We start from the raw sequence: 16584 nt of genomic DNA on the forward strand, positions 1-16584 counted from the left end.
CGCTTACAAACTCATCGGCCTGAGTACGCCTGATCTCGTCTGATCTTGGAAGCTAAGCAGGGTCAGGCCTGGTTAGTACTTGGATGAGAGACCGCCTTGGAATACCAGGTGCTGTAAGCTTTTTGTCACTGTCTATTGGAATTTCAACTCTTTGTCCGTTTCTTCCCACAAGGCTGAAATATGTGCCCTCACTTTGAAATAAGTAAGCAAGGTTAGTTTGTATTTCATCCAAAAATCTCTGCTACAAATTATCGCTGCAGTATATGCAATTTCTTCCACTTTTTGAATGACACAAAGATGCTTATCTACATGGTGAAAATCTAACAGCTGTTAATCACACTCACTTTGACTTTATATAGTGCACCATGCGATAATTTCTCGCTTATGACCACACCGGCCTGAGTACGCCTGATGTCGTCTGATCTTGGAAGCTAAGCAGGGTCCGGCCTGGTTAGTACTCGGATGGGAGATCGCCTGGGAATACCAGGTGCTGTAAGCTTTTTGTCAACTCTTTGTCCGTTTCTTCCCACAAGGCTGAAATATGTGCCCTCGCTTTGAAATAAGTAAGCAAGATTAGTTTGTATTTCATCCAACAATCTGTGCAACAAATTATGGCTGCAGTATATGCAATTTCTTCCACTTTTGAGTGACACAAAGATGCTTATCTACATGGTGTAAATGCAACAGCTGTTAATCACACTCACTTTGACTTTATATAGTGCACCAAGAGGTAGTTTCTCGTTTACGACCACACCGGCCTGAGTACTCCTGATCTCGTCTGATCTCGGAAGCTAAGCAGGTTCGGTCCTGGTTAGTACTTGGATGGGAGACTGCCTCGGAATACCAGGTGCTGTAAGCTCTTTGTCACAGCCTTGTGGAATTTCAACTCTTTGTCCGTTTCTTCCCACAAGGCTGAAATATGTGCCCTCGCTTTGAAATAAGTAAGCAAGATTAGTTTGTATTTCATCCAAAAATCTATGCTACAAATTATGGCTGCAGTATATTGCAATTTCTTCCACTTCTTGAGTGACAGAAAGATGCTTATCTACATGGTGAAAATGCAACAGCTGTTAATCACACTCACTTTGACTTTATATAGTGCACCAAGAGAGAGTTTCTCGCTTACGACCACACCGGCCTGATTGAACACTTCCTGTTTGGAAAGTTTGACAGGTGTTGGTAATTAAGTCGTGAGTGAGTGTTTGTTTGCTTGAGAGTGTTTGCTTGAGAGCTTTTTTTGGGTTATTTTCATCATTTTTTGAAGTATAATTTAGATTTTTGCATTTGAACAATTTAAGTTTTGTTTGTTTTTTCCCCCTTTGTAGTTTTGCTGCTTGGGGAGAGTTTTTAGGGTTTAATTTTGTTTACTATGACGGACAACAGGGCAATGGCTAATGGAATGGACAATGACAAAGAAAATGCTCAACGGAAGAAAAATGGAGATGAAGGAGAGATGAAATATGGTAAAGAATTTACGGTGGCAGTGGAGTTGATGGAAGAAGATAGGGTCACGACGATGGAGTTGTTACGTGCGATTAAAGAGGTGTGTGGAGAGGTGGTGGGATGTACAGTAAAAGGAGAAAGAAAGTCACGATGAGAAATGGAAAAGGAAAAGAGCGCTTAATGGATGGCTTTATGATTAAAGAAACAGGAATAATGCCAAGAGACATGGTTTCCAATGAACTTATAGTCTCTTTCATGAATTTGCCTGTGTATATGGAAGACAACGCTATATGTAGCTGGGGTGTATCAGCAGTCTCTGAAATCAGGAGGAGAGTTTGGCCAGGGACGGAGATAGCAGATGGCACGAGATACTGCAAAGTGAAATTTACTGACACTGTGAAATCATTGCCGTACTCGACAAAGTTTGACACATTTGAAGGAGGAGAATACTTTAGAGTTATTCATGATAAGCAGGTCAGAGTTTGTAGGCTTTGTATTCAGCCTGGTCATATTTTGAAGGACTGCCCTGAATTCAAATGTTATAAGTGTGGGAAGCAAGGGCATTATGCAAGAGAATGTTTAGGTGGAAAGGAAAGGGCATTTTGCGAAGGATGTCGCATGAGAACCGACGAGTGCAACTGTGGAGAGGATGTGAATGAGGAGAGGAGCCAGGATATTTTTGTGGAGACTGATGTATCACCGAGACCAGAAGAAGATGATGGAGGAGAGGACGTGGTGGAGGGTGGAGAGACGAAGAACGCAAGAAGGGAGAAGAGCGAACAGAAGACGAATGAAATAGGGAGCAGTATGGACTCAGAAATAAGAAGAGGGAGTTTTCAGGGGGGAGGGGGAGTTGGCTGGGTGGAGGAACTGGGGACTCACAGATTTTGGGGGGACCTCGGGCTATGGAGTGGAGGGGAGTGGGATGCTGACAATAATAAAGGAGACACAAATGGATTCAGGAAGCACAACAGGCACTGGAAAGAAGTGTTTAAGTTTCTTGGAAGAGATGGATTTAGAATCAATTTCAGATTCTGATGACATGGAACAGATTGACAGAAAATGGGGAGGCCACAGGAAGAGGAAAGCGGCGGCGGAGGTGAAAAAGGACAGAAAAGGAAGAAAACATGACAACAGATAGAGGTAAATGAGAAAATATTTATTATTTTTACTATTTATTGGAATGGTTAATTTTATGTCAATAAATGCGAATGGTTTAAGAACAATGGAAAAATTTCAAAGAATAGTCAAAATGAAGAATTCTGATATTTTATGCCTTCAAGAAACACATTGGGACAATGTATGTATTTCAGAAGTAAAAAAATATGAAGAGATTTTATTTTTGTTAACAATGGCAGGGGAATTCATGTGGTGTTGCTATTTTATTGAAGAAGGATGTGGTAGAGAATGTGAAACATATATATAATGACAATAATGGGAGGATTTTAATTTTGGATTTTGAATATATGAGTATGGTTTTTAGAATTATAAATATTTACGCGCCTAATAATGAAATAGAGCGCAAAGATTTATTTTTTAGAATTAGTTGAATTGTATTGTAATCAGACTCACTTTGACTTTATATAGTGCACCAAGAGGTGCAGTATATGCAATTTCAGTACCTGGGTATCGGGTTAAAGAGTTAAAGAGTATGGGGTAAAAGTAGAAATAGGCACTGCCTTCTAAAATCACCACAGAGACCAGTAAATTTATGCACGATACCGACTTGCACTTTCAATCGTCATTTGTTTTTATCAATGAAAAACTTCAGTCATTGATTTAACCTCAATATGGCCTTCAATGGAAAAGAGTAGTAAATCGTCATTGAATGAACGCTAAACTGGCCTCAGAATATGGCCATTCTGATATAAATTATCAAATTCCTCAGATAAGACCGAAAAAGTGTATGGAAATATCAGCAATCATCAAGGTAAGAGTGACAACAGGTCCACATGGGGGAAATCTTAACAAATGGCTTAATGGGGTTTTTTCAACGCAATCGTGTTATTATTTATTTTTCGGGTTTAACAAGGCAGCTCTCCTGTGACCTGTGGCTTGACATTAGATGCGGCGACTTCGATTACCCTGCAGACGATATTTTTGTTCTTCCCGCCAATACAATCCACTGACAACGACCGATCAGTTGTGCGTTCCGAGATGCTTTTTGTTATTCGCCTGTTTGTGGCCCGCCTGTGAAATTGCGCGATTCTTGCAATTCTCTTTCAGCCTCTCATCAACTAGCTGTTTTTGCAGAATATTAAAAATACGATAGTTATTCACTACTCATATTAACTAGGTGTCATTTACATTACCTTAAGTCATTTATTTTTCAACTGGATTTTACAAAGGTGCATGACATGCAGGCGCTAAAAAGTTGTCAGGAGTGGGTTTCAAACCATGCTTATAGGGGAGTCTGCGACCTGAATGACTTAATGGTTATTTTCAATGCAATCGTGTTTTTACTTTTTCTTTTAGGGTTTAACAAGGTTTCTCACCAATGACTTTAGATGTGGCCAGTTCGATTACCCTGCAGACTTTAAGAGTGTCTTCAGAATATGGCCATTTTGACATGAATTTAAAAATGCCTCAGATAGGACCAAAAAAGTGTCTGGAGCTATCCGTCAGGGTAAGAGTGACAACAGGTTTCCACATGTGAAAATGGGGGAAATCTTAGCAAATGGCTTAATGGTTATTCATGAGAATCGTGTTGTTGTATTGTTGAGTGTATCATGAGATCTCACCTGAAATCTGTGGCTTGACTACAAACCTCTAACCTATGCTACTGTGGCCTATAGAGCTAGAAGGATGGATAACCAGGTGTGTAAAGGTGTGAGGTGGGATCCTATCCCAAATGGACAACTAATCCCTTTGTACTTGTGGAGATCTGTTAGGATATGATTGGTATAAGAAACACGACTAAACTTCCACGTCCGGAGGGGTCAAGAAAATTCAATTTCATTGTCGGCAGAATTCGAACCTGCGCAGGAAGATCCTAATGGATTTCTAGTCCATCGCCTTAACCACAACAACAGGCTTGTTAGCAGGGAATGGGCCACCAGGCATAGCCTACAGAAAGTGATAATTTTACAACTGAAAGACAATGTCATGCAGGTGAAAGAGGACCCAAAAGCGACTTAACAGAAACAGAGTTTATTTAAGTCCAAACAGGGAATAACAGAAATCCTCTAGTCTGTAGAGGGGAATAACTGGAGAAGCGGCCACAGACTGCAGGTCGCTTCGGGTAGGCGCAGGCCGTAGTTGACAGAGACACCTGCTCACACGCAGCATCTGATGAAGGCAAAAACACGACAGGACAGGGCGATACACAATCACAGCAAAAACACGACAGGACAGGGCGAAACGCAATCACAGCATGGTGAATACTAAACAAGGAACCGACGGGACAGGAACGGAACACAAAGGAATAAATAGGGACTCTAATCAGGGGAAAGGATCGGGAACAGGTGTGGGAAGACTAAATGATGATTAGGGAATAGGAACAGCTGGGAGCAGGAACGGAACGATAGAGAGAAGAGAGAGCGAGAGAGTGAGAGAGGGAGGGGGAGAGAGAGGGATAGAAGGAGGGAAAGAACCAAATAAGACCAGCAGAGGGAAACGAATAGAATGGGGAGCACAGGGACAAGACATGATAATAAATGACAAACATGACAGTACCCCCCACTCACCGAGCGCCTCCTGGCGCACTCGAGGAGGAATCCTGGCGGCAACGGAGGAAATCATCGATGAGTGAACGGTCCAGCACGTCCCGAGACGGAACCCAACTCCTCTCCTCAGGACCGTAACCCTCCCAATCCACTAAGTATTGGTGACCCCGTCCCCGAGAACGCATGTCCATGATCTTATGTACCTTGTAAATAGGTGCGCTCTCGACAAGGACGGGAGGGGGGAGGGAAGACGAACGGGGTGCGAAGAAAGGGCTTAACACAGGAGACATGGAAGACAGGATGGACGCGACGAAGATGTCGCGGAAGAAGCAGTCGCACAGCGACAGGATTGACGACCTGGGAGACACGGAACGGACCAATGAACCGCGGAGTCAACTTACGAGAAGCTGTCGTAAGAGGAAGGTTGCGAGTGGAAAGCCACACTCTCTGGCCGCAACAATACCTTGGACTCTTAATCCTGCGTTTATTGGCGGCTCTCACCGTCTGTGCCCTGTAACGGCAAAGTGCAGACCTCACCCTCCTCCAGGTGCGCTCACAACGTTGGACAAACGCTTGAGCGGAGGGGACGCTGGACTCGGCAAGCTGGGATGAGAACAGAGGAGGCTGGTAACCCAGACTACTCTGAAACGGAGATAACCCGGTAGCAGACGAAGGAAGCGAATTGTGAGCGTATTCTGCCCAGGGGAGCTGTTCTGCCCAAGACGCAGGGTTTCTGAAAGAAAGGCTGCGTAGTATGCGACCAATCGTCTGATTGGCCCTCTCTGCTTGACCGTTAGACTGGGGATGAAACCCGGAAGAGAGACTGACGGACGCACCAATCAAACGACAGAACTCCCTCCAAAACTGTGACGTGAATTGCGGGCCTCTGTCTGAAACGGCGTCTAACGGGAGGCCATGAATTCTGAATACATTCTCAATAATGATTTGTGCCGTCTCCTTAGCGGAAGGAAGTTTAGCGAGGGGAATGAAATGTGCCGCCTTAGAGAACCTATCGACAACCGTCAGAATCACAGTCTTCCCCGCAGACAAAGGCAGACCGGTAATGAAGTCTAAGGCAATGTGAGACCATGGTCGAGAAGGAATGGGAGCGGTCTGAGACGACCGGCAGGAGGAGAGTTACCCGACTTAGTCTGCGCGCAGTCCGAACAAGCAGCCACGAAACGGCGCGTGTCACGCTCCTGAGTCGGCCACCAAAAGCGCTGGCGAATAGACGCAAGAGTGCCTCGAACACCGGGATGACCAGCTAACTTGGCAGAGTGAGCCCACTGAAGAACAGCCAGACGAGTGGAAACAGGAACGAAAAGGAGGTTACTAGGACAAGCGCGCGGCGACGCAGTGTGCGTGAGTGCTTGCTTAACCTGTCTTTCAATTCCCCAGACTGTTAACCCGACAACACGCCCATAAGGAAGAATCCCTCGGGATCAGTAGAAGCCACAGAAGAACTAAACAGACGGGATAAGGCATCAGGCTTGGTGTTCTTGCTACCCGGACGGTAAGAAATCACAAACTCGAAACGAGCGAAAAACAACGCCCAACGAGCTTGACGGGCATTAAGTCGTTTGGCAGAACGGATGTACTCAAGGTTCTTATGGTCTGTCCAAACGACAAAAGGAACGGTCGCCCCCTCCAACCACTGTCGCCATTCGCCTAGGGCTAAGCGGATGGCGAGCAGTTCACGGTTACCCACATCATAGTTGCGCTCAGATGGCGACAGGCGATGAGAAAAATAAGCGCAAGGATGAACCTTATCGTCAGACTGGAAGCGCTGGGATAGAATGGCTCCCACGCCTACCTCTGAAGCGTCAACCTCGACAATGAATTGTCTAGTGACGTCAGGAGTAACGAGGATAGGAGCGGACGTAAAACGTTCTTTTAGAAGATCAAAAGCTCCCTGGGCGGAACCGGACCACTTAAAACACGTCTTGACAGAAGTAAGAGCTGTGAGAGGGGCAGCAACTTGACCGAAATTACGAATGAAACGCCGATAGAAATTAGCGAAACCTAAAAAGCGCTGCAACTCGACACGTGACCTTGGAACGGGCCAATCACTGACAGCTTGGACCTTAGCGGAATCCATCTGAATGCCTTCAGCGGAAATAACGGAACCGAGAAAAGTAACGGAGGAGACATGAAAAGAGCACTTCTCAGCCTTTACGTAGAGACAATTCTCTAAAAGGCGCTGTAGAACACGTCGAACGTGCTGAACATGAATCTCGAGTGACGGAGAAAAAATCAGGATATCGTCAAGATAGACAAAAACAAAAATGTTCAGCATGTCTCTCAGAACATCATTAACTAATGCCTGAAAAACAGCTGGCGCATTGGCGAGACCGAACGGCAGAACCCGGTACTCAAAATGCCCTAACGGAGTGTTAAACGCCGTTTTCCACTCGTCCCCCTCTCTGATGCGCACGAGATGGTAAGCGTTACGAAGGTCCAACTTAGTAAAGCACCTGGCTCCCTGCAGAATCTCGAAGGCTGATGACATAAGGGGGAAGCGGATAACGATTCTTAACCGTTATGTCATTCAGCCTCGATAATCCACGCAGGGGCGCAGAGTACCGTCCTTCTTCTTAACAAAAAGAACCCCGCCCCGGCCGGAGAAGAAGAAGGCACTATGGTACCGGCGTCAAGAGACACAGACAAATAATCCTCGAGAGCCTTACGTTCGGGAGCCGACAGAGAGTATAGTCTACCTCGAGGAGGAGTGGTCCCCGGAAGGAGATCAATACTACAATCATACGACCGGTGAGGAGGAAGGGAGTTGGCTCGGGACCGACTGAAGACCGTGCGCAGATCATGATATTCCTCCGGCACTCCTGTCAAATCGCCAGGTTCCTCCTGAGAAGTAGGGACAGAAGAAACGGGAGGGATGGCAGACATTAAACACTTCACATGACAAGAAACGTTCCAGGATAGGATAGAATTACTAGACCAATTAATAGAAGGATTATGACATACTAGCCAGGGATGACCCAAAACAACAGGTGTAAACGGTGAACGAAAAATCAAAAAAGAAATAGTCTCACTGTGGTTACCAGATACTGTGAGGGTTAAAGGTAGTGTCTCAAATCTGATACTGGGAAGATGACTACCATCTAAGGCGAACATGGGCGTAGGCTTATCTAACTCTCTGAAAGGAATGTCATGTTTCCGAACCCATGCTTCGTCCATGAAACAACCCTCAGCCCCAGAGTCTATCAAGGCACTACATGTAGCACCCGAACCGGTCCAGCGTAGATGGACCGACAAAGTAGTACAGGATTTTGATGGAGAGACTTGAGTAGTTGCGCTCACCTGTAGCCCTCCGCTTACAGATGAGCTCTGGCTTTACTGGACATGAATTAACAAAATGTCCAGCAACTCCGCAATAGAGGCACAGGCGGTTGGTGATCCTCCGTTCCCTCTCCTTAGTCGAGATGCGAATCCCTCCCAGCTGCATGGGCTCAGACTCTGAGCCAGAGGAGGGAGATGGTTGCGATGCGGAGCAGGGAAACACCGTTGATGCGAGCTCTCTTCCACGAGCCCGGTGACGAAGATCTACCCGTCGTTCTATGCGGATGGCGAGAGCAATCAAAGAGTCCACATCTGAAGGAACCTCCCGGGAGAGAATCTCATCCTTAACCACTGCGTGAGTCCCTCCAGAAAACGAGCGAGCAGCGCCGGCTCGTTCCACTCACTAGAGGCAGCAAGAGTGCGAAACTCAATAGAATAATCCGTTATGGACCGTTCACCTTGGCATAAGGAAGCCAGGGCCCTAGAAGCCTCCCTACCAAAAACTGAACGGTCAAAAACCCGAATCATCTCCTCTTTAAAGTTCTGGAACTTGTTAGAGCAATCAGCCCTTGCCTCCCAGATAGCTGTGCCCCATTCTCGAGCCCGGCCAGTAAGGAGTGAAATGACGTAAGCAACCCGAGCTCTCTCTCTAGAGTATGTGTTGGGTTGGAGAGAGAACACAATCTCACACTGCGTGAGAAAGGAGCGGCACTCAGTGGGCTGCCCGGAGTAGCAAGGTGGGTTATTAACCCTAGGTTCTGGAGGCTCGGCAGGCCAGGAAGTAACAGGTGGCACGAGACGTAGACTCTGGAACTGTCCAGAGAGGTCGGAAACCTGAGCGGCCAGGTTCTCCACGGCATGGCGAGCAGCAGACAATTCCTGCTCGTGTCTGCCGAGCATGGCTCCTTGGATCTCGACGGCAGTGTAACGAGCGTCTGAAGTCGCTGGGTCCATTCCTTGGTCGGTTCCTTCTGTCATGCAGGTGAAAGAGGACCCAAAAGCGACTTAACAGAAACAGAGTTTATTTAAGTCCAAACAGGGAATAACAGAAATCCTCTAGTCTGTAGAGGGGAATAACTGGAGAAGCGGCCACAGACTGCAGGTCGCTTCGGGTAGGCGCAGGCCGTAGTTGACAGAGACACCTGCTCACACGCAGCATCTGATGAAGGCAAAAAACACGACAGGACAGGGCGATACACAATCACAGCAAAAACACGACAGGACAGGGCGAAACGCAATCACAGCATGGTGAATACTAAACAAGGAACCGACGGGACAGGAACGGAACACAAAGGAATAAATAGGGACTCTAATCAGGGGAAAGGATCGGGAACAGGTGTGGGAAGACTAAATGATGATTAGGGGAATAGGAACAGCTGGGAGCAGGAACGGAACGATAGAGAGAAGAGAGAGCGAGAGAGTGAGAGAGGGAGGGGGAGAGAGAGGGATAGAAGGAGGGAAAGAACCAAATAAGACCAGCAGAGGGAAACGAATAGAATGGGGAGCACAGGGACAAGACATGATAATAAATGACAAACATGACAGACAATGCAGTAACTCATTAACTCATTATGCAATAACATGAATTGTTCCCCTCATTAATTTGTTATTAAGTACAGATGTTTTCTTATTTTCCTTGATCTTTGCTCAGCTCCAGAAGGTTTGCATTTGAGAGTGTTTATTATAAATTGTTATTTCATCTTATTATTACTGCTAAGCAGCATGACTCCTGAGAGGCACAAAACAACTGTCAGAAGTGGGATTTGAACCCACACCTCCATAGGAGACTGCAACCTAACCGCAGCACCTTAGACCGCTCGGCCATCCTGATTACAGCACAGTACCTGGGTATCGGGTTAAAGAGTATGGGGTAAAAGTAGAAATAGGCACAGCCTTCTAAAATCACCACAGAGACCAGTAAATTTATGCACGATACCGACTTGCACTTTCAATAGTCGCATATAAGGCCCTGCCCCGCCCCCTTTCGGAAAAGCTGACCACGACTCCATTTTGTTGATCCCTGCCTACAGACAGAAACTAACACAAGAGGCTCCAACGTTGAGATCTGTCCAACGCTGCTCCGACCAAGCTGACTCCACACTCCAAGACTGCTTCCATCACGTGGACTGGGATATGTTTCGTATTGCGTCAGATAACAATATTGACGAATACGCTGATTCGGTGTGCGAGTTCATTAGAACGTGCGTTGAAGATGTCGTTCCCATAGCAATGATTAAAACATTCCCTAACCAGAAACCGTGGATTGATGGCAGCATTCGCGTGAAACTGAAAGCGCGAACCACTGCTTTTAATCAGGGCAAGGTGTCTGGTAACATGACCGAATACAAACAGTGCAGCTATTCCCTCCGCAAGGCTATCAAACAAGCTAAGCGTCAGTACAGAGACAAAGTAGAATCTCAATTCAACGGCTCAGACACAAGAGGCATGTGGCAGGGTCTACAGTCAATCACGGACTACAGGAAGAAATCCAGCCCAGTCACGGACCAGGATGTCTTGCTCCCAGGCAGACTAAATAACTTTTTGCCCGCTTTGAGGACAATACAGTGCCCCTGACACGGCCTGCAACAAAAACATTCTGTCTCTCCTTCACTGCAGCCGAGGTGAGTAAGATATTTAAACGTGTTAACCCTCGCAAGGCTGTAGGCCCAGATGGCATCCCCAGCCGCGCCCTCAGAGCATGCGCAGACCAGCTGGCCGGTGTGTTTACGGACATATTCAATCATTCCCTATACCAGTCTGCTGTTCCCTCATGCTTCAAGAGGGCCACCATTGTTCCTGTTCCCAAGAAAGCTCAGGTAACTGAGCTAAATGACTACCGCCCCGTAGCACTCACTACCGTCATCATGAAGTGCTTTTAGAGACTAGTCAAGGACCATATCACCTCCACCCTACCTGACACCCTAGACCCACTCCAATTTGCTTAACGCCCATATAGGTCCACAGACGATGCAATCTCAACCACACTGCACACTGCCCTAACCCATCTGGACAAGAGGAATACCTATGTGAGAATGCTGTTCATCGACTACAGGTCGGCATTCAAAACCATATTACCCTCCAAGCTCGTCATCAAGCTCGAGACCCTGGGTCTCAACCCCGCCCCTGTGCAACTGGGTACTGGACTTCCTGACGGGCCGCCCCAGGTGGTGAGGGTAGGCAACAACATCTCCTCCCCGCTGATCCTCAACACTGGGGCCCCACAAGGGTGCGTTCGAGCCCTCTCCTGTACTCCCTGTTCACCCACGACTGTGTGGCCATGCACGCCTCCAACGCAATCATCAAGTTTGCGGACAACACAACAGTGGTAGGCTTGATTACCAATAATGACGAGACGGCCTACAGGGAGAAGGTGAGGGCCCTCGGAGTGTGGTGTCAGGAAAATAACCTCACACTCAACATCAACAAAACTAAGGAGATGATTGTGGACTTCAGGAAACAGCAGAGGGAACACCCCCTATCCACATCGATGGAACAGTAGTGGAGAGGGTAGCAAGTTTTAAGTTCCTCGGCATACACATCACAGACAAACTGAATTGGTCCACTCACACAGACAGCATCATGAAGAAGGCGCAGCAGCGCCTCTTCAACCTCAGGAGGCTGAAGAAATTTGGCTTGTCACCAAAAGCACTCACAAACTTCTACAGATGCACAATCGAGAGCATCCTGGCGGGCTGTATCACCGCCTGGTACGGCAACTGCTCCGCCCTCAACCGTAAGGCTCTCCAGAGGGTAGTGAGGTCTGCACAACGCATCACCGGGGCAAACTACCTGACCTCCAGGACACCTACACCACCCGATGTTACAGGAAGGCCATAAAGATCATCAAGGACATCAACCACCCGAGCCACTGCCCGTTCACCCCGCTATCATCCAGAAGGTGAGGTCAGTACAGGTGCATCAAAGCTGGGACCGAGAGACTGAAAAACAGCTTCTATCTGCTGCCAACACACTGACACTGACTCAACTCCAGCCACTTTAATAATGGGAATTGATGGGAAATTATGTAAATATATCACTAGCCACTTTAAACAATGCTACCTTATATAATGTTACTTACCCTACATTATTCAACTCATATGCATACGTATATACTGTACTCTATATCATCGACTGCATCCTTATGTAATACATGTATCACTAGCCATTTTAACTATGCCACTTTGTTTACATACTCATCTCATATGTATATACTGTACTCGATACCATCTACTGTATCTTGCCTATGCTGCTCTGTACCATCACTCATTCATATATCCTTATGTACATATTCTTTATCCCTTTACACTGTGTATAAGACAGTAGTTTTGGAATTGTTAGTTAGATTACTTGTTGGTTATTACTGCATTGTCGGAACTAGAAGCACAAGCATTTCGCTACACTCGCATTAACATCTGCTAACCATGTGTATGTGACAAATAACATTTGATTTGATTTGATTTGATGTTCCCTTCATTAATTTCTCATTAAGTACAGCTGTTTTCTTATTTTCCTTGATCTTTGCTCAGCTCCAGAAGGTTTGCATTTGAGAGTGTTTATTATAAATTGTTATTTCATCTTCAAATTTATGCACGATACCGACTTTCACTTTCAATAGTCATTTGTTTTTATCAATGAAAAACTCCAGTCATTGATTTAACCTCAATATGGCCTTCAATGGAAAAGAGTAGTAAATCGTCATTGAATGAACGCTAAACTGGCCTCAGAATATGGCCATTCTGATATAAACGATAAAATTCCTCAGATAAGACTGAAAAAGTGTCTGTAAGTATCAGCAATCATCAGGGTAAGAGTGACAACAGGTCCACATGGCTGAAATCTTAACAAATGGCTTAATGGGTATTTTCAACGCAATCGTGTTATTATTTATGTTTAGGGTTTAACAACGCAGCTCACCTGTGACCTGTGGCTTGACTTTAGATGTGGCCAGTTCGATTACCCTGCAGACTTTGAGTGTCTTCAGAATATGGCCATTTTGACATGAATTTAAAAATTACATTTAAGTCAAATGCCTCAGATAGGACCAAAAAGTGTCTGGAGCTATCCGTCGGGGTAAGAGTGATAACAGGTTTCCACATGTGAAAATGGTGGAAATCTGAGCAAATGGTTTAATGGTTTTCATGAGAATCATGTTGTTGTATTGTTGAGTGTAGTATCATGGGATCTCACCTGAAATCTGTGGCTTGACTACAAACCTGTAACCTATGCTACTGTGGCCTATAGAGCTAGAAGGATGGGATAACCAGGTGTGTAAAGGTGTGAGGTGGGATAGATGGCATGCAGTCGTATCCCAAATGGACAATTAATCCCTATGTACTTGTGGAGATCTGAGAGGATGTGATTGGTATAAGAAACACGACTAAACTTCCACCTCAGGAGGGGTCAAAAAAATTCAATTTTACACAAAACAACCAATAACATGTAAAACCAACTCAAAAATCCCTAACAAATGGATTCTTGATTTTTTTTAAATATCCTAGACTAAATCCAGTACAAGTCAGCTACTCAGTAAACATTGTCTCTGTGACTCGTAAATGTTTTTTTTTACCTCAGCTAGCATCAAGCTAACATAAACTCTCACTCAATGTAAATCACCTTCTTCTCTCACTCAGTTCGACACAAAGGCAAAACAAAACCTTTCCTAACGTGATAATATCTTGACAAAGTTGTTAAATAGCATGGTATTACATATTGTGTATATATTTGAACATTTGAAGTGCTGTTACATACCTGTAATAGTAAAAGAACAGACACAGTTTTACCTCTGTAAAGTTCTGGTCCTTATTCTGCAGAATGGTGAGTGCTTGGCCAAAACTTGCTGTTTCTCCTGCTACAACAGTGCAACAACGCCATCTATTGGCCTGATGGACTGCTGACGATAAAGTATGTAGAAAATACAATTTAGAAATGTCAGTTGAAATCATGTGGTTTTTCAGTAAGGGCAGGAATATAAGATGCATTTTGATGTTATGTTTGATGTTACATGATCTTGAAAATGCAATGTTTTTTGTGGTTCTTCCATGTTCCTTTCCATGTATTTTTCCATTTTATTTTCCCTCAGTCCTTTTCACTTTCCTTGGCAAAACAAGCTCTGTCCCCGTCAAGACTTATTCAGCTTCTGATGGAAAACAATTCAACAAATAGTTTTATAATGAAGAGTAGACCCAACTAAACACCCTGGATTCTTTACACACACATTGAAAGGCAAAAATCTCCAATTTGGACTCATCAGACCAAAGGACAGATTTCCACCAGTCTAAGGTCCATTGCTCGTGTTTCTTGGCCCAAGCAAGTCTCTTCTTATTATTGGAGTCTGTCCTCTAGTAGTGGTTTCAATGGAGCAATTCGACCATGAAGGCCTGATTCATGCAGTCTCCTATGAACAGTGCATGTTGAGATGTGTGTGTTTCTTGAACTCTGTGAAGAATTTATTTGGGCTCCAATCTGAGGTGCAGTTAACTCTACTGAACTTATCCTCTGCAGCAAAGGTAATTCTGGGTCTTCCTCATGAGAGCCAGTTTCATCATAGCGCTTCATGGTTTTTGCGACTGCACTAGAAGAATCTTTCAAAGTTCTTGAAATTTTCCGTATTGACTCACCTTCATGACTTAAGTAACAATGTTGTTTCTCTTTGCTTATTTGAGCGGTTCTTGGCATAATATGGACTTGGTCTTTTACCAAATAGGGCTATCTTCTGTAAACCATCCCTACATTATCACAACACATCCTATTTGCTCAAACGCTTTAAGAAGGAAAGAAATTCCACAAATTAACTTTTAAGAAGGTACACCTGTTAATTGCAAAACATTCCAGGAGACTACCTCATGAAAAGTTTTGAGAAAATGCCAAGAGTGTGCAAAGTGGTCAAGGAAAAGGATGGCTACTTCAAAGATTCTCAAATATAAAATATATTTTGATTTGTTTAACACTTTTTTCTTACTACGTGATTGCAATTGTGCTATTTCATAGTTTTGATGTCTTCACTATTATTCTAAAATGTAAACAATTGTAAAAATAAAGAAAAACCCTTAAATGAGTAGGTGTGTCCAGACTTTTGACTGGTACTGTATATATTGTGATATTGAAAATATGTTACAATCCCAGGGTGCAAAGCTTTTGGAGACTTACCCAGAAAGACTCACAGCTTTAATCGCTGCCAACTTATCCTCTGCAGCAAAGGTAACTCTGGGTCTTCCTCATGAGAGCCAGTTTCATCATAGTGAATGGCTTCTGCAAAGCACATATACATTGTCCAATTAACATCCACACATTGATTTCATTCTTCGGGTCTTTATTCAAACACAAACACACTTGGAATAAAATGCTCTTTCAGTGTGTTGTTGCAGGATGTGCAATGTTCAAAAGAGTGTGAGAGATTAGCATTAATGTTTGTGTATGTGTGTGGGTTCAAGTTTGGACAGTCGTACATATGCAAATAGGCAAGATTGTAAATTTCAGGACCATGGACAGCAGCAATATTGGCATAGCGATATCTGTCATTCAGCACCACATGACAGTAAACAGCAGCCATCTCGTGTGAGGTTGGCACTGGGGAAATTCCATGTAATGAGAAACGAGGCCTAGGAGGCAAAAACACTGAAGGAGAAGACTCCCACAGGAACTCTATGCTAAACTGTTCTGCCACATTCATTTCAAATGTTACATCTTTCGATTTGTAAATAATAGGAATACATCTGAAAATAAATGAAACTGATTATTCAAACGACACTACAGCTTTAGTGTGTCTGTGCATCATAGGTACAATTGTAAGGAATTCCGTTCTCAAATTTCTGGTTAATGTGAGAAGCAAAATGATAAACACCTGTTAGACGATTACAATGCGGACTGTCATGCATTTTTACTATTACCAACAAGACAACTAAGTGATACGTGTCATGGAGACTTACAACGGATACTTTCCAAACACCAAAAGTTCCCACGCTGAGCGATACTGTTTACTACACTATTATTCATACAATCCAAGTCATACGTTTATTGTCATTCATACTCTTATTTTTAACCAAATATCTTTTCAAAAGTATCCATTGTGTCAATTCCGAGCTTGGAAAAATATTGGAATAATGTGCTTAAGGGGACTGACACTCAAGCCGCACAACAGGATCACACAACAACCACATTTACAATTGACAATCATTGCTTT

The 16584-nt window shown here is 44.5% G+C and overlaps 3 pseudogenes; all 3 read left to right on the forward strand.

Moving 5' to 3' along the window:
- Nucleotide 1: 1 nt before the first annotated feature.
- On the forward strand, nucleotides 2-120 carry LOC124044718 (annotated as a pseudogene).
- A 260-nt stretch (nucleotides 121-380) lies between these two features.
- On the forward strand, nucleotides 381-499 carry LOC124044716 (annotated as a pseudogene).
- A 241-nt stretch (nucleotides 500-740) lies between these two features.
- LOC124044705 lies at nucleotides 741-859 on the forward strand (annotated as a pseudogene).
- The last annotated feature ends 15725 nt before the right edge of the window (nucleotides 860-16584 follow it).

Source organism: Oncorhynchus gorbuscha, linkage group LG09, assembly GCF_021184085.1.
Source record: "Oncorhynchus gorbuscha isolate QuinsamMale2020 ecotype Even-year linkage group LG09, OgorEven_v1.0, whole genome shotgun sequence".
In the NCBI taxonomy this organism is placed as follows: Eukaryota; Metazoa; Chordata; class Actinopteri; order Salmoniformes; family Salmonidae; genus Oncorhynchus; species Oncorhynchus gorbuscha.